The sequence below is a fragment of the Leopardus geoffroyi genome, chromosome B1 (assembly GCF_018350155.1).
Source record: "Leopardus geoffroyi isolate Oge1 chromosome B1, O.geoffroyi_Oge1_pat1.0, whole genome shotgun sequence".
In the NCBI taxonomy this organism is placed as follows: Eukaryota; Metazoa; Chordata; class Mammalia; order Carnivora; family Felidae; genus Leopardus; species Leopardus geoffroyi.
The window spans coordinates 83,448,091-83,472,054 of NC_059327.1; the positions used below are offsets into that span (position 1 = coordinate 83,448,091).

At 37.3% G+C, this 23,964-nt stretch overlaps 1 long non-coding RNA gene across 1 annotated transcript in view; it reads left to right on the plus strand.

Moving 5' to 3' along the window:
• Nucleotides 1-3,530: 3,530 nt before the first annotated feature.
• Nucleotides 3,531-23,964, plus strand: part of LOC123591992 — a 90,093-nt gene continuing 69,659 nt past the window's right edge. The window contains exons 1-2 of the long non-coding RNA XR_006709529.1: nucleotides 3,531-3,639; nucleotides 7,032-7,107. This is a non-coding gene — a long non-coding RNA (uncharacterized LOC123591992). The remainder of the gene's footprint in view (nucleotides 3,640-7,031; nucleotides 7,108-23,964) is intronic.

The following is a 23,964-nucleotide window of genomic DNA, read 5'->3' on the forward strand; positions in this document are numbered from 1 at the left end:
GTTTGTGTCATCTTAGATTTCTTTCATCATTCATTTATAGTTTTCAGATTATAGGTCTTCTCCTTATTTATGTTTATTCCTAAGTGTTTTATTATTTTTGTGCAATTGTAAATGGGATGTTTTCTTAATTTCTATTCCTGCCACTTCATTATTAGTATATAGAAATGCAATAGATTTCTGTATATTGACTTTATATCCTGCAACTTTACTGAATTCAATCTGTTCTAGTAGTTTTTTGGTGGTCTTTAGCATTTTCTATATATTGTATCATGTCATCTGCAAATAGTGAAAATTTTACTTCTTCCTTACCTATTTGGATGACGTTTATTCATTTTTCTTGTCTGACTGCTGTGACTAGGACTTCTAGTATTATGTTGAATAAAAGTAGTGAGAGTGGACACCCCTGTCTTGTTCCCTATTTTAGGGCAAAAGCTCTCAGTTTTTCACCATTGAAGTTAATGTTGGTTGTGGGTTTTTCATATACAGTCTACTATTTTGAGGTATGTTTTCTCTAAACTTACTTTATTGGGGATTTTTATCATGAATAGATGTACTTTGTCAAATGTTTTTTCTGCATCTGTTGAAAAGATAATATAGTTTTTATCCTTTCTCTTGATGTGATGTATTATGTTGATTGATTTGTGAATATTGAACACACTTGCATCCCAGGAATAAATTGCACTTGATCATGATGGATGATTTTTTTAATGTATTGTTGGGTTCAGCTTGTTAATATTTTAATGAGAATTTTTGAATCTGTGTTCATCAGAGATATTGGCCTACAGTTCTTTTTTTGTAGTGTCTTTATCTGGTTTTGGTATTAGAGTAATGGCCTCATGGAATGAATTTGGAAATGTGCTTCCTCTTCTAATTTTTGGAATAGTTTGAGAAGAGTAGGTATTACCTCTACATTAAATATTTGGTAGAATTCATCTGTGAAGCTGTCTGGTCCTGGACTTTTGTTTGTTGGGAGTTTTTTGATTACTGATTCAATTTAATTGCTGGTAATCAGTCTGTTCAATTTTTCTATTTATTCCTGATTCAGTTTGGGGAGTTTATATTTCTAGGAATTTATCCATTTCTTCTAGGTTATCCAGTTTGTTGGCATATGATTTTTCATAATATTCTCTTATAATAATTTGTATTTTTGTAGTATTAGTTGTTGTTTTTCTTCATTTCTGATTTTGTTTATATGAGTCCTCTCTTTTTCTCTCTCTCAATGAGTCAGGTTAAAGGTTTATCAATTTTGTTGATATTTTCAAAGAAACAGCTCTTGGTTTGATCGATATGTTCTATTACTTTCTTTTTTGTTTGTTTTTTTATATTTCATTTATTTCTGCTCTGATCTTTATTATTTCCTTCCTTCTACTGTTTTGGGGTTTCATTTAATCTTCTTTTTCTAGCTCCATTAGGTATAAGGTTAGGCATTTTTCTGAGATTTTTCTTGTTTCTGGAGGTAGGCCTCTATTACTATATTTTTCCTTCATAGAACAGCCTTTGTCACATCACAAAGATTTTGACCATTGTCTTTTCATTTTCATTTGTCTCCATATATTTTTAATTTCCTCTTTGATTTCTTGGCTGACCCATTCATTCTTTAGTAGCATGTTATTTAACCTCCATGTATTTTTGCTCTTTCCAGATTTTTTTTTTATTTTGGTTGATTTCTATGTTCATAGTGTTGTGATCAGAAGAGATGCATAGTGTGACATCATTCTTTCTGAACTTGTTGAGATTTGTTTTGTGGCCTAACATATGATCAGTTCTGGAGAATATCCCATGTGTGCTTGGAAAGAATGTGTCCTGCACTGCTTTAGGATGGAATCTTCTGAGAATATCTGTTAGATTCATCTGGTCCAATGTGTCATTCAAAACCAGTGTGTCCTTGTTGATTTTCTCTTGGATGATCTATCCATTGATGTAAGTATGGTTTTAAAGTTCCCTACTATCATTGTGTTACTATTGATTATTTCCTATATGTTTGTTAACAGCTACACTATGTATTTAGGTGCTCGCATGTTCAGTGCATAAATATTTACAATTGTTATATCTTTTTTAAAAATATGTGTAAAATATTGAGATATGGTTGACATACAATATGCTGCATATTTAAAGTATATGATTTAATAACTTTGGATATATGTATGTACCTGTGAATCCAATACTAGTCAAGATAATGAACATATCCATCATCTTAAAAACCTTCTTTGTGCCCCCTTGGTAATGATACCATCTATCTCTCTCCATCCTTTCTCTCCACATCACCTTACCCCATTCTCAGGCAACTACTGATATTTTGCTAGTATGAATCATTTTCTTTTCTTGTAATTTTATGTGAATGGAATATACAATGTGTATTTTTGTGTCTTGTTTCCTGCAACCTAATTATTTCTAGATTTATATCCAGAATATAGAAAATCTCACAAAGGTCAATAATAAGAAAACAGATACTCCAATAAATAAATGGGCAAAAACTTTGAATAGACACTCCATTAAAAAAGATATATAAATGTCAAATAAGCACATGAAAAGATGCTAAACACCCTTTTTCAAATATTCAAAGTCATTAGGGATATGTCAATAAAAACTACAAGATACCAATATATACCTCTGAGAATAGCCAACATTAAAAAGACTGACCATACCAAGACCTGGCAGGATTGTGGAGAATGGAACTCTTATACACTGCTAGTGGGAACGAAAAACGGTGCCAACATTTTGGAAGATAGTTTGGCAGTTTCTTAAAATGTCAATCTTACAACTACTATATGACCCAGCCATTGTACTCCTAAATATTTACCCTAGAGAAATAAAACATATGTTCAAGCAAATACTCATACACAAATGTTCATAGAAGCTTTATTTATAACAGCCTCAAATTGGAAACAATCCAAATATCCATGACCAGGTAAATGGATAGAACAAATTGTGTTATATCTATATAATGGAATATTAGTCAATCATAAAAGAAGAAAGAACTATTCATACATACAATTGTTATATATTCTTGTTGGATTGTTCCCTTTATGATTATGTAGTGTCCTTCTTTGTTTCTTGTTACAGTCTTTGTTTTAAAGTCTACTTTGTACAATATAAATATTGCTATTCAGGTTTTCTTTTGACATCCATTTGTATGAAAATGTTTTTCATCCCTTAACTTTCAATCTGCATATGTCTTTAGGTCTGAAAAGGGTCTCCTATGGGCAGCATATAGATGGGTCCTTAGTTTTTTATGCACTCAGTCACCCTATGTCTTTTTATTGGAGCATTTAGTCCATTTTCATTCAAAGTAATTATTGATAGGTATGTACTTACTGAAATTTTTTGTTTTTTGGTTATTTTTATTTCTCCTCTGTTCTTTTCTTCTCTTGCTGTCTTCTCTTGTGGTTTGCTAGCTTTCCTCAGTGATAAAGAATTCCTTGAATTCCTTTCTATTTATTTATTTTTTTGCTTACCTATTACCAGTTTTTGATTTGTGGTTACCATTGCATTTATATATAATGTTGTATGTATACAGATGTCTGTATTAAGTTGATGGTTGCTTAGGTTTGAACCCATTCTCAAAGTACTAAATTTTTGCCCCTTTATTTTAGGTATATGGTGTCATACTTTATATCCTTTTATTTATGTTTTTGAAAGGTAAGTGTACACATTTATTTTATTTTTGAGAGTATATTTATATTTTGGAAACAGGACATGTCTTACTTAGGCAGACTAGCTGAGAGTAGGTGCACACACATGGGGATGCAAGATGGCAGCAAGAATGGTTCTTTTTTGTTTAAGAAGTTTTTTTTTTATGTTTGTTTATTTTTGAGAGACAGAGAATGAGCAGGGAAAGGGCAGAGAGAGAGGCAGACACAGAATCTGAAGGAGGCTCTAGGCTCTGAGCTATCAGCCTACAGCCCAGTGCAGGTGGCTCAAACCCAAGAACAGTGAGATCATGACCTGAGCAGAAGTCGGGTGCTTAACCGACTGAGCCACCCGGGGGCTCTGGTACTGTTTTGTTTTCTATCTCTTTGTTGAGAGTCTCACTGAGGTTCTCCACTCTTTTCTCAATTTCACTGAGTATCTTCATGACCATTAACTTTAAATTCTCTATCAGGCATATTACTTATCTCTGTTTTGTTTCACTTTCTTGCTGTGATTTTGTCCTATCTTTTCATTTGGGACATATTCTTGTCTTCTCATTTTGTCTAACTCTCTGTGTCTGATTCTACGTATTAGGAAAGTCAGCTATGTCTCCTGCTTGAAAAGTAGTGGCATTATGAAGAAGAGGTCCTGCAGTGGCCTGCAGTGCAATGTTCCCCATTCACCAGGACTTGTGGCTTCAGGGGTGGGTGTCTCCCATGTGTGTTGCAGGCACTCTACTATAGTGGCTGAGCTGTGTTTGCTGTCAATCCAGTTGTCTGCAATGGATCTCTTTGCCTGCTATGGGCAGGGTTTGCTCCCTGTGTTGTTACTGCGTCAGTCTGGGACCTCCTTCAGCCTGAGTTGGGTCTGACCAGATATTTGCCAGAGCTGTGGTCACATGGAACTGCAAGATGCTCTCCCTGTGTTATCCCCAGAGAAGCTTTCATTGGTGGGTGAAGCCTGCTATCAGACCAGATGTCTGCCTTCAGCCCACTGCTGGAGCTACAGTAGAACTGTTTTATGTGGTTATCTTCCCCTTTCCCCAGGTAAGCAATCACTTTGGAGTTGTGTTGACCTGTCAAGGCTACTGCACAATGCCATGCTTGAGGCACATCTTTGGATGGACTCCTGTGGAGGGTGTGTTGGATGAGACAAATATGCAGGAGAATGCGGAGGCAGGGCATTGGGTGGAAGCTATCTAGGTAGAGAGTGTCCATGCTCCTTCCCATCTGGATACCTAGACTTAGGGGCAGGGAGGGTGCCTGCCTGCTCTTTTGTTCTTGGAGAAGCTTCTTAGACTCTCTGCTTCTCCTGCACAGTTCTGAGATTAGTAAATAAGCCTCCTTCAGTACACCCCAGGAGTTTTTTTTAAACTGCAGCTTCTATGCCTCATCTCCACAGGGTTGTTTGTTATGTTGGCTTTTTAAGGTTGGGGACTCAGTATCCTATCGCCATCTTATTCTCCTAGAGTAGAATACACTGATTTTTAATGTTCCCAGTGTTAAGTCCCACTGATTGTAAAAACTTGTGAAGTGAAGCCCCCTTTAGTTTTCAAAGCCAAATGTTATGGGGATTCATCTCCCCAGTGCAGGTCCCCTGTGCTTGGGGTGCCTGGTATGGAGTCTGCTCCTCTCCCTTTTTTGTCCTTGCAGTCCTCCCTCCCATGGACAGTCTCAGTAGTCACTTTGGCTCCAGAACATGTCTCTTCCCTTTCCACCATTTTAAATGTGACCTTTTTTTCTAAATTAACTGTGGAGAGTCTGTTCTCCCCAGTCCATGAGTCATTTTCTGGGTTGTTTACACTGATGTGGGTGTTTTCTAGGGCCAAGGTGTACTTAGGATCCTCTTACTCTGCCATCTTCCCTGGTTTTGTTTCTGCTATAATATTTATTATATCCTTCCTTCTGCTAATGTTGGGCTTAGCTTTTTCTTTTTGCAATTCCTTGAGCTTAAAGTTAGGTTGTTTAAGAGTGTGTTGTTTAATTTCTACATTTTTTCTGAATTTTCCCATTTTCCTCCTGTTATTGATTTCTAGTTTCATACCGCTGTGGTCAGAAAAGGTACTTGATATGATTTCAGTTTTCCTTAATTTGTTAAGGCTTGCTTTGTGGCCCAACATTTGATCTATCCTGGAGAGTATTTCATGTGCACTTGAGAAAGATAGCATATTCTGGTGCTGTTCGATGGAATATTCTATATATATCTATCTATAGAATATGTACATTCTATGTACATATTCTATAGATAGATATAGATATAGATATAGAATAGGTATAAATATAGATATAGGTGCATTTGGTCTTTAGTGTTATTCAGGTCTGGTTTTTCATTTTATGTCTGAATACTCTATCCAGTGTTAAAAGTAAGGTGTTGAAGTTCCCTACTATTATTGTATTGCTATCTACTTCTCCTTTGAGTTCTGTTAATATTTACTTTAAATATTTAGGTGCTTCAATGTTGGGTGCATATATACTTATAATTGTTATATCTTCTTGATGAATTGACTCCTTTTGTCATGTTAATTTTAGAATGACAATTATACATCCAACTGAAGTGTAAATATTCTCTACTCACATATTGTTAACCCAATCATAGACATACAATCAGGAATGTAGGACATATGGGTTTAGAGTTCAGAATAAAGGTCTGGATAAAGAAGATATATTTGGCAGTTATATCCATGTTGATGATTTTTAAAGCCATGAGACTAAATTTTACCACCTTTAGAGGTATATAGATAGAAGAGGGAAGAGGTTTGAAGACTGAGCACTGAACCACTATACTATGTACAGATGGAAAGAGACCACCAAAAAAATAGGAGGAGAACCAAGAGGAAGTGCCATCCTAGAAAGCTTGCAAAGAAAATGTCTCAAAGTGGAAGTGATCAATTGTATTAAAAGCTTATGATAGCTAAGATAAAGACTGAGAATTTACCATTGCATATAGCAATTGTGGGGCAATTGGTGACCTGATATAAGCAGTTTCTATTAAGTGTTAATAGCAAAAACCTACTTGAAATAGATTAAATAGAAAAGAAAGTTCAGAACAGAAAATTAAGTTTCGCAACAGTCTGGGATAAAGAAATGAGGTAATAATTGAATAAGAGTATGGAACCAAGACATGTTTTTTTTTTTTTAAACTGTTACAATATGTTTGTATGCTAATAGTAATAATCTAGGAGAAAGGAAAAATGATAATGAAAAAGATGGAAGAGGGATAAATGTTGGAGTGATGTCTTTGAGTAGGTAGAGGGTATCAGACCTAGAGACAAGAGGAAGCATTAGACTTTGAGAAGAGCATGGACCATTCTTTTCTAATATCAAAAAGAAAGGCAGATTTAAGCAGATATGATGATGAGAGCTTGAAAATTGTCTCTAATGATCTCATCCCTCTTTTCACAGAAATGGGAAGCAAGATCATCAGCTGAGGGGAGATGGTGTTGAAGGTTTAACGACAGAGAAGACATGGAATGATTAAGTGAGTGGGAGAGGGAATGGGCAAGGAAGACAGGATAAATGCTGAGCAAGTGTTCTCTTAAGGTTAGGGACTATGAAATACAATGGAGAAGGGTAAGCATGGTTGTGCTTTTCTTGAGCCTCATTCTTGGAGTGGAGCATCCACTCCATCCTTGAGTTATGCAGGTACAAGGACGGAGTGTGGGGAGCTGGGCTTTATGAGCACTGGGATTTAGCCAGGTGAGTATAATTGGAGGAGAGAGGAGTAAGGAGTTGGGAGTTGTGGAAATGAGTGATTATAATTATGAACTATGTTATTAATTTGTGTAGGGAGGCAAGTGAGGACCAGATGGAGATGAGGGATATAAAATAGTTATTGAATTTAATGGAATATAGGCAAAGCATTGATGGAAAATTTACTTGAGAGTGGTAGAATAAAAGATTGGAATTTTTGGCTGAAAAATTTATGGAAGGAAGGCAGATCTAAGTGCAAGTCTGTTTTATCTAATCCACTTTGAATTCTGTGTCCTGGTCTTTTTACGTACCTAACCCAGTCTGGGTACTCATTGCCTCATTTGAATTTTTTTTACTGCAGTCTCTGTTCCATATACTATCCATCTCACAGAAGCAGTAAGAAGCATCTTTCTGAAGAATAATTTTGATCTTGCTACTCAAATTTTAACACATCTATAATGATTCCAGTTCATTTTCACACCAAATTTTGATGTTCTTTACAAATAATATCCCCATAACTTCTTATTGTGCCCCTATTCACTCCATTCTATATATTTTCATTTTGCACTTATAAACACAGGATATTTTCCAGTAGTTCTCTAAATGAAAAATAAGTAGTTCCCCCCCTTTATCTCCCTGCAATTTCATTGTTTCAAGAAAAAGGATCTTAGGTCTAAAGTTTTTCTTTTGCTGCTCTATGGTTCTTTGTAGTATGTTTTCACCATCTCTCTAGAGTAATTTCACCACAATGCCAGACCTTGATCTCTAAGTTTTGATTTATTTCCTCCTGTGATATCTTATAGGCTCGAAGAATAGAGAGGCAGGTTGGGTTTTTTTAATCCAAGTATGTGGTAAGATTCAGCCACACAGCCTTCAAACAGGAGTGGGCCTTTGTCCTTTCCATTCCCTCTGGCAGTCTTTGCACAAATGACTCCCTTTGATGTGTTATCAAGGAGTTCCAGATGAAACCCTAACACTTTGTTTGCTTTCATTACTGTATGTTGCTCCAGGCTCAGTGTTCTAATTGGGTGTCTTTGCTTTTAAAGGAACATGTATTTGGGCCTCAGGCTATTGTTTTTTCTCTATTGATTGGTTATTTTGAGTGATTAGTTATCATTTTCATTTGATGACCTCTTCTGTAGAACCCTGGGACTAATGGCACTTGGGTAGTTTTTTATATAATGGATCCTACAAGGATTTTTTTTTCTCCTCATATTTACTTCCCATCATTTTTTCAGGACTTTCAGGTAAATCATTAGTTTGTTTATGAAGACAGTTTAAGAAATATTTTTCTGATATTTCTGAAGAGAGATGCAGGCTCAACAAAACTAAGTTCTGATAGAAAACAGTTCTTTTGATTTTTGGATGATCCTTTTGAGCCAAGTTGCAGGACTTGGCTCCCTTATTTCTTTATGTTAGGTACATAAGTTTCCTAGCATTGCCATAACAAAGCACCACATAATAGGTGGCTTGCAATAACAGAAATGTATTCGCTTACAGTTCTAGACACCAGAAGTCCAAAATCAAGATGTTGGCAGGGCTCTGCTCCCTCAGAAGCTGGTAGGGGAGGATCTTTCTTGTGTCTTCTATCTTCTGAGAGCCCCAGGCATTCCTTGGCTTATGACAGCATACATCAATTATCTACTTCTTTCTTCGTGGGTATTCTTGCTATGTTTGTGTCTGTGTCTAAATTTCTCTCTTCTTCTGAAAATACCAGTCATATTGGATTAAGGGTCCACCCTAATCCAGAATGACCCATCTCTTTTTTTTTTTAATTTTTTCAATGTTTATTTATTTTTGAGAGACAGAGAGAGACAGAGCATGAGCAGGGGATGGGCAGAGAGAGGGGGAGACACAGAATCCGAAGCAAGCTCCAGGCTCTGAGCTATCCGCACAGAGCCTGACATGGGGCTTGAACTCATGAATGGTGAGATCATGACCTGAGCCGAAGTCAGACCCTTAACCGACTGAGCCACCCAGGTGCCCCCAGAATGACCCATCTTAACTAAATATATCTGCAAAGATCCAAACAAGGTCACATTCTAAGGTTCTGGGTAGACATAAATTTTTAGGGGACATCATTCAGTGGATGTAGAGAATAGATCTATGAAAATTGAATTATAGTTATTTCATAGGAAGGTTAATGTTTTGTAATGATGCTGTGCAATTTGGTACCCCTTCCATCTCTACCGCCATTTATCTCTTTTATATGAAGAGTTGACATTAAGAGGTGAAAATGACTGGGAATGGTTCATTTCAGTCATTCAAGGTGCTTTTCTCTGAAAACTTTCTCCAAATATTAGAAAAATGAATGCTGGGGGAGGAGGGAAGATGGCGGCGTAGGAGGACGCTGGGCTCACCGCGCGTCCTGCTGATCACTTAGATTCCACCTACACCTGCCTAAATAACCCAGAAAACCGCCAGAGGATTAGCAGAACAGAGTCGCTGGAGCCAAGCACAGACGAGAGGCCCACGGAAGAGGGTAGGAAGGGCGGCAAGGAGGTGCGCGCTCCACGGACTGGCGGGAGGGAGCCGGGGTGGAGGGGCGGCTCGCCGGCCAAGCAGAGCCCCCGACTCTGGCGGGCAAAAGCAGAGGGGCCTGACGGACTGTGTTCCGACAGCAAGCGCGACTTAGTGTCTGGGAGATCATAAGTTAACAGCTCTGCTCTGAAAGCTGGAAGGCTGGAGGACAAAGGGAGGGAGAGCTGCTGAGCCCCCAGATGACAGAGCTCAGTTTGGTGGGGAACAAAGGCGCTCGCCAGCGCCATCTCCCCCCGCCCATCCCCCAGCCAAAATCCCAAAGAGAACCAGTTCCTGCCAGGGAACTTCCTCAATCCGCGCAAACACCCAACTCTGTGCTTCTGCGGAGGAGCCAAACCTCCGGCAGCGGATCTGACTCCCTCCCGCTGCCACAGGGCCCCTCCCGAAGTGGATCACCTAAGGAGAAGCGAGCTAAGCCTGCCCCTCCTGCCCCTGTGCACCTTGCCTACCCACCCCAGCTAATACACCAGATCCCCAGCATCACAAGCCTGGCAGTGTGCAAGTAGCCCAGATGGGCCACGCCACCCCACAGTGAATCCCGCCCCTAGGAGAGGGGAAGAGAAGGCACACACCAGTCTGACTGTGGCCCCAGCGGTGGGCTGCGGGCAGACATCAGGTCTGACTGCGGCCCCGCCCACCAACTCCAGTTATACACCACAGCACAGGGGAAGTGCCCTGCAGGTCCTCACCACGCCAGGGACTATCCAAAATGACCAAGCGGAAGAATTCCCCTCAGAAGAATCTCCAGGAAATAACAACAGCTAATGAGCTGATCAAAAAGGATTTAAATAATATAACAGAAAGTGAATTTAGAATAATTGTCATAAAATTAATCGCCGGGCTTGAAAACAGTATAGAGGACAGCAGAGAATCTCTTGCTACAGAGATCAAGGGACTAAGGAACAGTCAGGAGGAGCTGAAAAACGCTTTAAATGAAATGCAAAACAAAATGGAAACATTCACGGCTCGGATTGAAGAGGCAGAGGAGAGAATAGGTGAACTAGAAGATAAAGTTATGGAAAAAGAGGAAGCTGAGAAAAAGAGAGATAAAAAAATCCAGGAGTATGAGGAGAAAATTAGAGAACTAAGTGATACACTAAAAAGAAATAATATACGCATAATTGGTATCCCAGAGGAGGAAGAGAGAGGGAAAGGTGCTGAAGGGGTACTTGAAGAAATAATAGCTGAGAACTTCCCTGAACTGGGGAAGGAAAAAGGCATTGAAACCCAAGAGGCACAGAGAACTCCCTTCAGATGGAACTTGAATCGACCTTCTGCACGACATATCATAGTGAAACTGGCAAAATACAAGGATAAAGAGAAAATTCTGAAAGCAGCAAGGGGTAAACGTGCCCTCACATATAAAGGGAGACCTATAAGACTCGTGACTGATCTCTCTTTCGAAACTTGGCAGGCCAGAAAGAATTGGCACGAGATTTTCAGTGTGCTACACAGAAAAAATATGCAGCCGAGAATCCTTTATCCAGCAAGTCTGTCATTTAGAATACAAGGAGAGATAAAGGTCTTCCCAAACAAACAAAAACTGAAGGAATTTGTCACCACTAAACCAGCCCTACAAGAGATCCTAAGGGGGACCCTGTGAGACAAAGTACCAGAGACAACACTACAAGCATAAAACATACAGACATCACAATGACTCTAAACCCATATCTTTCTATAATAACACTGATGTAAATGGATTAAATGCGCCAACCAAAAGACATAGGGTATCAGAATGGATAAAAAAACAAGACCCATCTATTTGCTGTCTACAAGAGACTCATTTTAGACCTGAGGACACCTTTAGATTGAGAGTGAGGGGATGGAGAACTATTTATCATGCTACTGGAAGTCAAAAGAAAGCTGGAGTAGCCATACTTATATCAGACAAACTAGACTTTAAATTAAAGGCTGTAACAAGAGATGAAGAAGGACATTATATAATAGTTACAGGGTCTATCCATCAGGAAGAGCTAACAATTATAAATGTCTATACGCCGAATACCGGAGCCCCCAAATATATAAAACAACTACTCATAAACATAAGCAACCTTATTGATAAGAATGTGGTAATTGCAGGGGACTTTAACACCCCACTTACAGAAATGGATAGATCATCTAGACACACGGTCAATAAAGAAACAAGGGCCCTGAATGAGACATTGGATCAGATGGACTTGACAGATATATTTAGAACTCTGCATCCCAAAGCAACAGAATATACTTTCTTCTCGAGTGCACATGGAGCATTCTCCAAGATAGATCATATACTGGGTCACAAAACAGCCCTTCACAAGTTTACCAGAATTGAAATTATACCATGCATACTTTCAGACCACAATGCTATGAAGCTTGAAATCAACCACAGAAAAAAGTCTGGAAAACCTCCAAAAGCATGGAGGTTAAAGAACACCCTACTAACGAATGAGTGGGTCAACCAGGCAATTAGAGAAGAAATTAAAAAATATATGGAAACAAACGAAAATGAAAATACAACAATCCAAACGCTTTGGGACGCAGCGAAGGCAGTCCTGAGAGGAAAATACATTGCAATCCAGGCCTATCTCAAGAAACAAGAAAAATCCCAAATACAGAATCTAACAGCACACCTAAAGGAAATAGAAGCAGAACAGCAAAGACACCCCAAACCCAGCAGAAGAAGAGAAATAATAAAGATCAGAGCAGAAATAAACAATATAGAGTCTAAAAAAACTGTAGAGCAGATCAACGAAACCAAGAGTTGGTTTTTTGAAAAAATAAACAAAATTGACAAACCTCTAGCCAGGCTTCTCAAAAAGAAAAGGGAGATGACCCAAATAGATAAAATCATGAATGAAAATGGAATTATTACAACCAATCCCTCAGAGATACAAACAATTATCAGGGAATACTATGAAAAATTATATGCCAACAAAGTGGACAACCTGGAAGAAATGGACAAATTCCTGAACACCCACACTCTTCCAAAACTCAATCAGGAGGAAATAGAAAGCTTGAACAGACCCATAACCAGCGAAGAAATTGAATCGGTTATCAAAAATCTCCCAAGAAATAAGAGTCCAGGACCAGATGGCTTCCCAGGGGAGTTCTACCAGACGTTTAAAGCAGAGATAATACCTATCCTTCTCAAGCTATTCCAAGAAATAGAAAGGGAAGGAAAACTTCCAGACTCATTCTATGAAGCCAGTATTACTTTGATTCCTAAACCAGACAGAGACCCAGTTAAAAAAGAGAACTACCGGCCAATATCCCTGATGAATATGGATGCAAAAATTCTCAATAAGATACTAGCAAATCGAATTCAATGGCATATAAAAAGAATTATTCACCACGATCAAGTGGGATTCATTCCTGGGATGCAGGGCTGGTTCAACATTCGCAAATCAATCAACGTGATACATCACATTAACAACAAAAAAAAGAGAAGAAACATATGATCCTGTCAATCGATGCAGAAAAGGCCTTTGACAAAATCCAGCACCCTTTCTTAACAAAACCCTTGAGAAAGTCGGGATAGAAGGAACATACTTAAAGATCATAAAAGCCATTTATGAAAAGCCCACAGCTAACATCATCCTCAACGGGGAAAAACTGAGAGCTTTTTCCCTGAGATCAGGAACACGACAGGGATGCCCACTCTCACCGCTGTTGTTTAACATAGTGCTGGAAGTTCTAGCATCAGCAATCAGACAACAAAAGGAAATCAAAGGCATCAAAATTGGCAAAGATGAAATCAAGCTTTCGCTTTTTGCAGATGACATGATATTATACATGGAAAATCCGATAGACTCCACCAAAAGTCTGCTAGAACTGATACATGAATTCAGCAAAGTTGCAGGATACAAAATCAATGTACAGAAATCAGTTGCATTCTTATACACTAACAATGAAGCAACAGAAAGACAAATAAAGAAAATGATCCCATTCACAATTGCACCAAGAAGCATAAAATACCTAGGGATAAATCTAACCAAAGATGTAAAGGATCTGTATGCTGAAAACTATAGAAAGCTTACGAAGGAAATTGAAGAAGATTTAAAGAAATGGAAAGACATTCCCTGCTCATGGATTGGAAAAATAAATATTGTCAAAATGTCAATACTACCCAAAGCATTCAATACACATTCAATGCAATCCCAATCAAAAAAATTGCACCAGCATTCTTCTCGAAACTAGAACAAGCAATCCTAAAATTCATATGGAACCACAAAAGGCCCCGAATAGCCAAAGGAATTTTGAAGAAAAAGACCAAAGCAGGAGGCATCACAATCCCAGACTTTAGCCTCTACTACAAAGCTGTCATCATCAAGACAGCATGGTATTGGCACAAAAACAGACACATAGACCAATGGAATAGAATAGAAACCCCAGAACTAGACCCACAAACGTATGGCCAACTCATCTTTGACAAAGCAGGAAAGAACATCCAATGGAAAAAAGACAGCCTCTTTAACAAATGGTGCTGGGAGAACTGGACAGCAACATGCAGAAGGTTGAAACTAGACCACTTTCTCTCACCATTCACAAAAATAAACTCAAAATGGATAAAGGACCTGAATGTGAGACAGGAAACCATCAAAACCTTAGAGGAGAAAGCAGGAAAAGACCTCTCTGACCTCAGCCGTAGCAATCTCTTACTCGACACATCCCCAAAGGCAAGGGAACTAAAAGCAAAAGTGAATTACTGGGACCTTATGAAGATAAAAAGCTTCTGCACAGCAAAGGAAACAACCAACAAAACTAAAAGGCAACCAACGGAATGGGAAAAGATATTTGCAAATGACATATCGGACAAAGGGCTAGTATCCAAAATCTATAAAGAGCTCACCAAACTCCACACCCAAAAAACAAATAACCCAGTGAAGAAATGGGCAGAAAACATGAATAGACACTTCTCTAAAGAAGACATCCGGATGGCCAACAGGCACATGAAAAGATGTTCAGCGTCGCTCCTTATCAGGGAAATACAAATCAAAACCACACTCAGGTATCACCTCACGCCAGTCAGAGTGGCCAAAATGAACAAATCAGGAGACTATAGATGCTGGCGAGGATGTGGAGAAATGGGAACCCTCTTGCACTGTTGGTGGGAATGCAAATTGGTGCAGCCGCTCTGGAAAGCAGTGTGGAGGTTCCTCAGAAAATTAAAAATAGACCTACCCTATGACCCAGCAATAGCACTGCTGGGAACTTATCCAAGGGATACAGGAGTACTGATGCATAGGGGCACTTGTACCCCAATGTTCATAGCAGCACTCTCAACAATAGCCAAATTATGGAAAGAGCCTAAATGTCCATCAATTGATGAATGGATAAAGAAATTGTGGTTTATATACACAATGGAATACTACGTGGCAATGAGAAAAAATGAAATATGGCCTTTTGTAGCAACGTGGATGGAACTGGAGAGTGTGATGCTAAGTGAAATAAGCCATACAGAGAAAGACAGATACCATATGGTTTCACTCTTATGTGGATCCTGAGAAACTTAACAGGAACCCATGGGGGAGGGGGAGGAAAAAAGGAAAAAAAAAAAAAAGAAAAAAAAAAAGAGGTTAGAGTGGGAGAGAGCCAAAGCATAAGAGACTGTTAAAAACTGAGAACAAACTCAGGGTTGATGTGGGTGGGAGGGAGGAGAGTGTGGGTGATGGGTATTGAGGAGGGCACCTTTTGGGATGAGCACTGGGAGTTTTATGGAAACCAATTTGAGAATAAATTTCATATAATAAAAAAAAAAGAAAAAAGAAAAATGAATGCTTTGAGGAGAAAAATGGATTTGGTAAAAATATTATCAAAGTAGAAACTTTGAGAAATAATGTCCTTTACTGGATAAATGCCTTTTACCTCTGAATGAACAACTAAACTGAACATCCCTTCAAGTCTTTAATTTTATCCATTTCATTTCCCCTCAGTGGCTAACCTCTAACCTATTACTTCACTAAAAAGTCAGCTTAAATGAGTTCTCTCATGATGCTGCGTTGCCTTCAATATCTTCATTTTTTTTCCTTCCCCCTTTTTTTCTCCATTTTCTTCCATGAAGAAAGTACATCTCTCCTCCTGGCAGAGGCCGATCTTTCCACCTGTGCTCTTAATCTAACCTCTTTTTCTTCCTCTCAGATTTTATTCCTTTGATTTTCCTTTTTCCATTATAAACTTAATCTTTTTGTCAACTAGCTCTTTCCCATATGTTGACAAATACATTTTAGGTCTCTGTCTCCTGACAAAATGCATTTTCTTGACTCTGCCACTAAAATCAATACTATTTTTCTCAACTCTTTGTGTCCTCTAAGGAGCATTTGACATGTTAACCATCCTCTCTTTGAATTTTCTTCTTCCCTATCTTTCATCTCTTCTAACCTCACTAATATGTCCTCCTGTCTCCTTCACTGGCTCCCATCTCTCCTACTATGTCTTAAAATGGAGGTATTCCCCAATGTTCTCTCCTCAAAATTATGTAATTTCTTTCACGAATTCATCAACTCTCACATCTTCAGTGTATAAATTCCTCTCAAACCTATACCTCATTCTCCCAGTTTTTCATAATGCTCAGGAGAAGCAGCAGAGCAACAATAAGGGTATTAGCCATTGTTTAATGAATGCCTACTGTGTGTTATCTACAACACTAGGTGCTTTGTATCTCCTTTTAAAAAAATATTATCATATTTAATCCTCTAAGTCTATGAGTTGGATATTATTATTCCTATTTTTCAGAGAGGAAAACAGGTTGAAAGCTTTTAGCCAATTTTGCAAAGTCACATAGTAAGGCATGGTACTGAGAAAGCAAAGTTTCTCTGCATAGACTCCGTCAACATCGCCATATGCTGCCATGTACCTCCTTACCTCCTATTTTTTGTTAATATCAACACCTCCTTATTTTATTAATTTCAGAACTCAGATTCTAAACCTCTAGTTTTCCTCCCACTTTCTTTTTTCATAGGATTCATCACACAATCACATTATTACTTGTCAAATTCTTCATCATGTTTCCAGTCCATCCCCTCTTTTCCTATTTCAATGTAGCCCCACTAGTTCAAGCACCCATTTCTTACCTTGCCTGTTGCAAAATATATATATTCTCACTATTCCTTGTTGTGTCCTGCACTGCACACTTCTATGTGGTGATTAGCTTTACTAAACCCCAGTTAGAGAGTGCCCTTCACTTTTTTATAGTTCTTCAAAATATTTGTTGCCTATTGAATATTAGGCACAGATTCCTCACACTAGAAGTGATATATAAAGTATTTTGTGAGATATATAAAAGATTTATTTTGACAATAAATTGAGAAAGTACACATAAGACATTTAGCAAAATATTTGCCTATACAAAGAGTTTAATGCATATTTTATAATTATAATTAACAATAATAATAATAATAATAATAATAAATTTAGTGCTCTTCACAACTTACTCTTCCAGCTTACATAGTTTAAGGCCCTTCAAGCCTACTCTCTATTCTAATAGGACACATTAACAGGTTTCCACTTTTCTGTTATAGTGCTTTCATGCATACTGTTTTCCTTTCATGTCACTGTTTATCTCTGCTTTTGAAATCCTTTTATTTATAGATCTTTCTCAAAGGCCATCTTCATGAAGATTTTTCTGATTTAAGATTTCTTGGTCCAGGTTGATAAAATTGTTCTCAACTCTAATCCCATAATACCTTGTTTATAACTGTCAGGTGACAAGCCAGATAGATGATATGGTAATATAATTGTCTGGGTACTTAACTTTTCTGAATTATAAGTCTTTGAGGGCAGAATTTGCATCTAATTAATTCTGCATCTCTCTCTCTTTTTTTTAAGTTTATTTATTTTAAGAGACAGAGAGGGAGAGAGAGAGAGAGAGAGAGAGAGAGAGAAAGAAAGAAAGGAAGTAAGGAAGAGAGAGAAAGAGAGAGAGAGAGACAGAGAGAGAGAGAGAGAGAGAGAATCCCAAGCAGGCTCTGCACTGTCAGCATGGAGCCTGACATGGGGCTCGAACCATGTCCCATGGCCTCACTGATTTGCAACGGAGACAGGGGCATGTAGTCCCTAGATGAGCAGGTAGTCATAACCTCATATACTCAAGGACATTTTTATTTCCAAAATGAAAAGTTGGAGAATGAAAGGTAGGGGACAATTAACAGTCTTTGCCACACTTCCTCTGAAATAGTTTGCTATGTTATATTTTGTTTTTACTTCCAGTATCTTCTCATAAGACCACTTAGATTAAATCCTTCTGAATAACTGAGTATTTTGGATACATAAGTATGTATCTATTAAGGCACTAAAGTTTTTTATTTGGCTCTTTCAAATAGAAAATTTTCAAAATGTATTTCATCTTTAATTGAATTATTGATCTATTTTTATCATTTCTTGGATGCTCAGCATCATCTTTTTAAACATCAACTATTTTACTGAGCTAAAATAGATGTCCTTGGACAGATTGGTTCAAGTTTCTTTTTATAAACTTTCACTACTTTATTGTGATGTAATAGAGTGATGTGTCCTTGGATACTCACTAGGCTTTTATTCCCATACTCCATGTCCCCAGTTCTTATGTTTATTTTTAAACAATACAGGGGCCTCCTCCCCCTGCTAGTAATTAGAATTTTAGTTGATTATGCTTACTGGTGTAGGTGCAAATACCTACAGGAGCCCTTGTCCCTCTTCTTTCCTGCTGTTTATAGCATTTATGGGCTTAGAAATCAAACAAAAACTATGTGGTTGACACAGTTCTAGGTATTTTATATATTTTATCCTATACCAACTCTATACAAGGTATTATTATTTTGCTCATCTTATGGGCGATCCAACAGAACACTGAGTTTAAGTAACTTGCCCAAGGTCATAGAGCTAGTAAATAGCAGAGCCAGGATTCAATTTAGACACTCTAACTCCAGAGTTTGTGTTCTTAATAATTATACTGTACTGCCTTTAGGCTTATTTGATTCTATTCAAACTAAGAATAAATAGATTCAGAAAGAGTGTGAGAGGCACTCTTGTATAAATAGCATTTTTTGGTCTTTAGAGCATTCTCTCCTTGCTCTATTACATGCAGATTGAATTGAAAGACAAGTTCCACAAAGGTGAGGTAATATGGCAGCTTATTTGTTTAGGCAATTATGTCAGAAAGCAGTGAGGAATATTATTCTGTACAATGCAAAGTAGGTCAATTATAAAGCAGAGATTCAGAGGTGAAATCAAGTGTTTCTTCTCTTCTGCATTTGACGTCACTGTAATTGGAAGCCCATTCATTCTCATTTTCACAGTGGCCAAACAGTTTGATGCCTCTTGATTTAGAATATATGTGAGACTATGTTTCACATATTGACTGTTCATGACACCTGGGTGTTAGAGGGAAAGTTTCAAAGGAAGAAAGAAAAAGGGTAGAAAATGCCACTAGTGTTTTTCTTTGGTGCTATAATATAGAAGTTAGTTTCTAAAAATGGTTTATTTAAGGAAAAAAAAGATTGTCTTTTGGTCAAAGTAAAAAGTATCTTAGGTGGAATATTGGTAGTTTGAAGGAAATGTGCACTTGAAAAATGCAGTGTAAAGTATCTGGGCAACGATTTAGCTTAAAGTATAAATGTAGCAGACAGCATCTTTGAGTGAGAAGGTACGAGCTGGGAATAATGCCAATAACAAGAAAATTAGTCAAGTGCAAAAATGTTCTGTAAATGCTGATGGTGAAGAGTACGCACTATCTAAATTTGTTATAACCTTCACCAGACTGATATTTTCAAAGTACTTTTAGGCTTTGCTAGTTTATTTTGATGAGGAACATCAGTTTTTGGAGTATTTCTTGGGTGTTTACTTATTTTTCTGCTTTAAAAACAACACAGTATTTTATTTTATCTTATCTTATCTTATTTTATTTTATTTTATTTTATTTTATTTTATTTTATTTGAGAGACAGCATAAGCAGTGGAGAGGAGCAGAGGGAAAGAGAGAATCCCAAGCAGGCTTCCTGCTGTTAGCATGGAGCCCCATGCAGGGCTCAATCCCATGACCCTGGGATCATGACCTGAGCAGGAATCAAGTCTAATGCTCAACTGACTGAACTACTCAGGTGCCCCAGAGCATTTTTTTTTTTTAATAGAAGAGGTGACTATCACTGAAAAGTAAGAAGTCTTTTTTCTTAGCTATTGCTGTGCATGGTTTTATTGTAAGGCAGCAGCATATTTTGGAGGTCTGCAATTTGGTTTATTACAAAACAAGTACAATAGTACAATTTTCTATAAAATCATGTACTTCTAGCATTTTGTACTCCTGCACCTCATTAGCCTGTCAAAATGAGTGGTTACATTCATTTTTTATACAAACAACACATATAATTACATGTTATACACTCAGACTGAATCATATAAAGGAAATAAACTAGCCTATATAGCATCAAAATGAGTATGAAAGATGTAGTAGCCTAGCAATAGGAGATTTTATATTTGTAGAACCTGATATTGGCAGACAAATGTTTCTACTTCAGATCATTAGATATTCCCATCTCCTCCTTCTCCCCATCTTACTCAGCTATGAGAACACAAGTATACGTTGATGAACACAGAGCCCATTGAAAAGTTAAAAAAGGAGAGAGAGAGAGAGAGAGAGAGAGAGAGGCAGAGAGACAGACAGAGAGAGAAGGAAAGAAGAGTTTGTGGAAGTCAATTGTTAATTGTTGGCCTACTGCCAGAGTGTTCCTTAGCATATACAGATTTCCTTAAGTTCAAGCAATGTGAGCCAGTGCCTATTTTTAAGGGTGTGCTAGCTTCATGTATTTAAACCTCTTTAGAGTTTACATCACTACTCTGACTGGGTGTAGGAAGAACTTGCCCAAGATCAAAGCTGAAGTTTTTGGATTCCTATTAGAATTTTAAGCTGATTTATTTAGCCTTGTCTCTGACTTTGGAATAGAGCAATGTCTTGTGCAATCTTGAACACTTGATTTTTTAACTTTGATTTGGTCTTTTGAATTGGATAATTTTCCATCTGTCTGATCATCTGTATCAAATTCTCTGGCAGAGGTTGAGGTTACGCTTCAGCTACCACATTCCTTTATGGCAAGTCTAAGTACTTTCACCGTAACATGTGACTGTGAGGGTAAACCCAGATCTGCTTGTTGCCTTTTCCTTTGGCTTTTGTGCCCATAAATTTTATCATTTTTTTTTATTTCATGTAAACCTAGATTTTAAAAATCCATCGTTTCACTGCATTGCAAGAACAAAAAGTATCCACTCATGCTAAGCTTTTAATAAATTTCCTAGAAGATTGAAAATTTGAAAGTCAAGAGGATGAGTGTGTTGTCATGATCCTATTTGCCTCATTTTCTCTCTATGTCTTTCTATGCTTCACTCTTTTCCTCTTATTTTGCCTTGGAAGCATTCAAATTCTGTCTCTTTATTATGGAAAGTATTCCCCACTCCCTCCACACTTTCATTGTTTGATATGTAGTCCCTGGAGAGCTTAACTTTTATTATAAGGACCTCTCATGGTGTCTTTCCAGCAAAAAGAGCTCTCTTTCTCAGCATTACATCAGCTGTCAGCTCTTATAAACTTTAACTATCCTATTATGGGTCATAGCTCAGTAATTTTATTAATTGCTTTCCTCCACACATTTCTGCCTTCCCCTTTCTTCTTTCCCATTTTCCTTTCATTATTCATGTCTTCCTTTCCTCCTTCTTCCTACTCTGTACACCTGATATTTACTAGATACTCTTGTAGACATTGAGATAAAGGGGATGACTAAGACGTGTCCTTACTTTCAAGAAGCATCAGTGCAGAAAGGGTAGACAAACAAACAAAAAAAATACAAATGTGGGAGGCAGAGAGGGAGGGGGAAAAGCTAATGGGCATTTCACAATTGCTAACATGGAGGATCTTTTTTGGAGAAAGCAAGCAATCATGTTGGTTTTCAATATGATGAATTTAAACCTGCAAGGCACCTGAGAAGAGGAAAATTCAGTTTGGAGCTTTGGAAAAAGATTAATAAAGCTGGACTATAATTTCAAGCACCACCAGCATGTGTGGGTGAGATTATTCAGAAGGAGAAAGAGAATAAAAATAAAAAGGGATCACAGAGGACACAATCTTAGATAACACCTGCCTTTGGCTAGTAGTCAGAAGCAGAGCCACTAAAAGTAAAAGCAAAAGCAAAAGTAAACAGTAAAAGTTAAAAAAAAAAAAGAATTACATGAAGAATAACCCAGTCCATTTCCAAACTTTTGTCTTCCTCTTATGACTTCAAAACCGTGGATAAAAAAGAATGACTAGCCAAGGTAGGATAAGAATAGAGAGTAGCACTATAGGAGAGAGATGAGGATCTTCAGAAGGCAGAGAGTAATTGATGGTGTATACTGCTTCAGAAACCTTAAGTTCACTAAAGATTGAAAAGGGACCATTGAATGAATGTTTTCTCTTCCTTGACCTTCTATAAATCGTTCTATCTTGTTCTGTTTCAGTGAAGGTAGAAGGCAGATGGTCACCAATTTTCTCAATTTTCTTGCCTAGTACTTTTTTTCAGTTTTCCATTAAATTCCATTCTTTTAAGTATTATTTTTGCACCTTCTCAGAAATATATTCTAGTTTTTTATTTCTCTGAAGTTCCTATCAGACCTTTATCTTGACAGAGTTCCACCAGTTGAGTTAAGTTAATGTTACATTTTGACCTCATTATACTTTTGTTAATTCATTCTTAGAGAGCACTTGTTTATTTGGAAGCATGTTGAATTCCTGGATCATCTTTAACTTGTGGTGCCTTGTGATCTCTAGATTTCGTTTGTTTACATTTCTGCATCATAATAGCAACTGGTTTCACAAGGTATGGTTACAGGAAACCTGAGTATTTTGTTTTGTTCTAAAGCAGGAGTGGAGCGATGGAATCTGAGAAAATGTAATGGAGAAGATGAGGCATAGACAGTTATTAAAAAGATTTTTCAGTTTACAGAATTCATGCTGAAGTTTTCTATAAGTGTGACCACTGATCAGTAGAGTCTTTTCAAATTGGCAATAATAAAATGACTTTCCAATCCTGCACTTAACACAAGAAGCTGAACACATTAGAAGTTTAAAGGTGGTAGAAAGTTGTCTTTTCTTCAGTCATAAATCTCCTTGGATTTGACATCTCTCAAAACGTGATTTTATTCCGCTATTTTCTATAAAATATATGATTGGTTTTATGATAGTTTTTACATTATTTTATTACTTTTATAAGGATCTTTGAAATACATTTCAGTGTATATTTTACAAGGAGAATGGAAAGATAAAATTTCAATGAGGCTGAAATAGTTCTTACATCTAAACATTCATTACATGAATTTATGTAATTAATAATCCCAAGTGAGTCTAAAAGTATTTATATGTGATCCTTTTTTTGGAGCAAGTATACTTCTATCCATGTCATATTTGGATGCCAGGGTTCCTGTGACAAGACTTCATCCAACTTTACGTAAGTCATCAGGGCTGGGGGTCCTGGCCATGTCCTTCAGTGTCTTGAAGTCTTTCTTCAGACTCATCCATCCCAAGAAGATGCAATTGATTGCAAGGGTCTTTAATCCAGAGGGGCTTCTTATTTTATCAAGCACCGTAGGGGCTGAGATGCTAAATTTTAAAACTTTTTATTATGATTTCTTCCAAACATATAGCAAAGTTGAAAAAATTTTATAGTGAAAAAAGCACACAACTCAAATACTATCATTTATATTGTTCTATAGGTGCTTTATCATATTTTATATCCCATTATCCCTCCTTTAATTCATCTTATCTTTCTGATGCATTTCAAAGTAAATTGCAGATATCAGCATACCTCTCCCTAAATATTTCAGCATATATATTATTAACTAGAATTCATTATTGGATTATAATTTTTCTTTTGATATGAAATTTATATTAATAAAATGCACAAACATGACCAGCACATTCACTGAATTTTGACCAATGATTATGCTTGTTTAAACCAAACTGGTATCAAGATATAAAATATCACCACCACCCAAGAAAATTCCTTCATGACCCTCTCCAGTCAAATTTTACCTGTATCCTCAGAGGAAAGTACTTTTTCTGTTTTTTTTCTACAATAGATATGTTTTTTTTTCCTATTCTAGAATGTCCTATAAATGGAAGAATACAATAT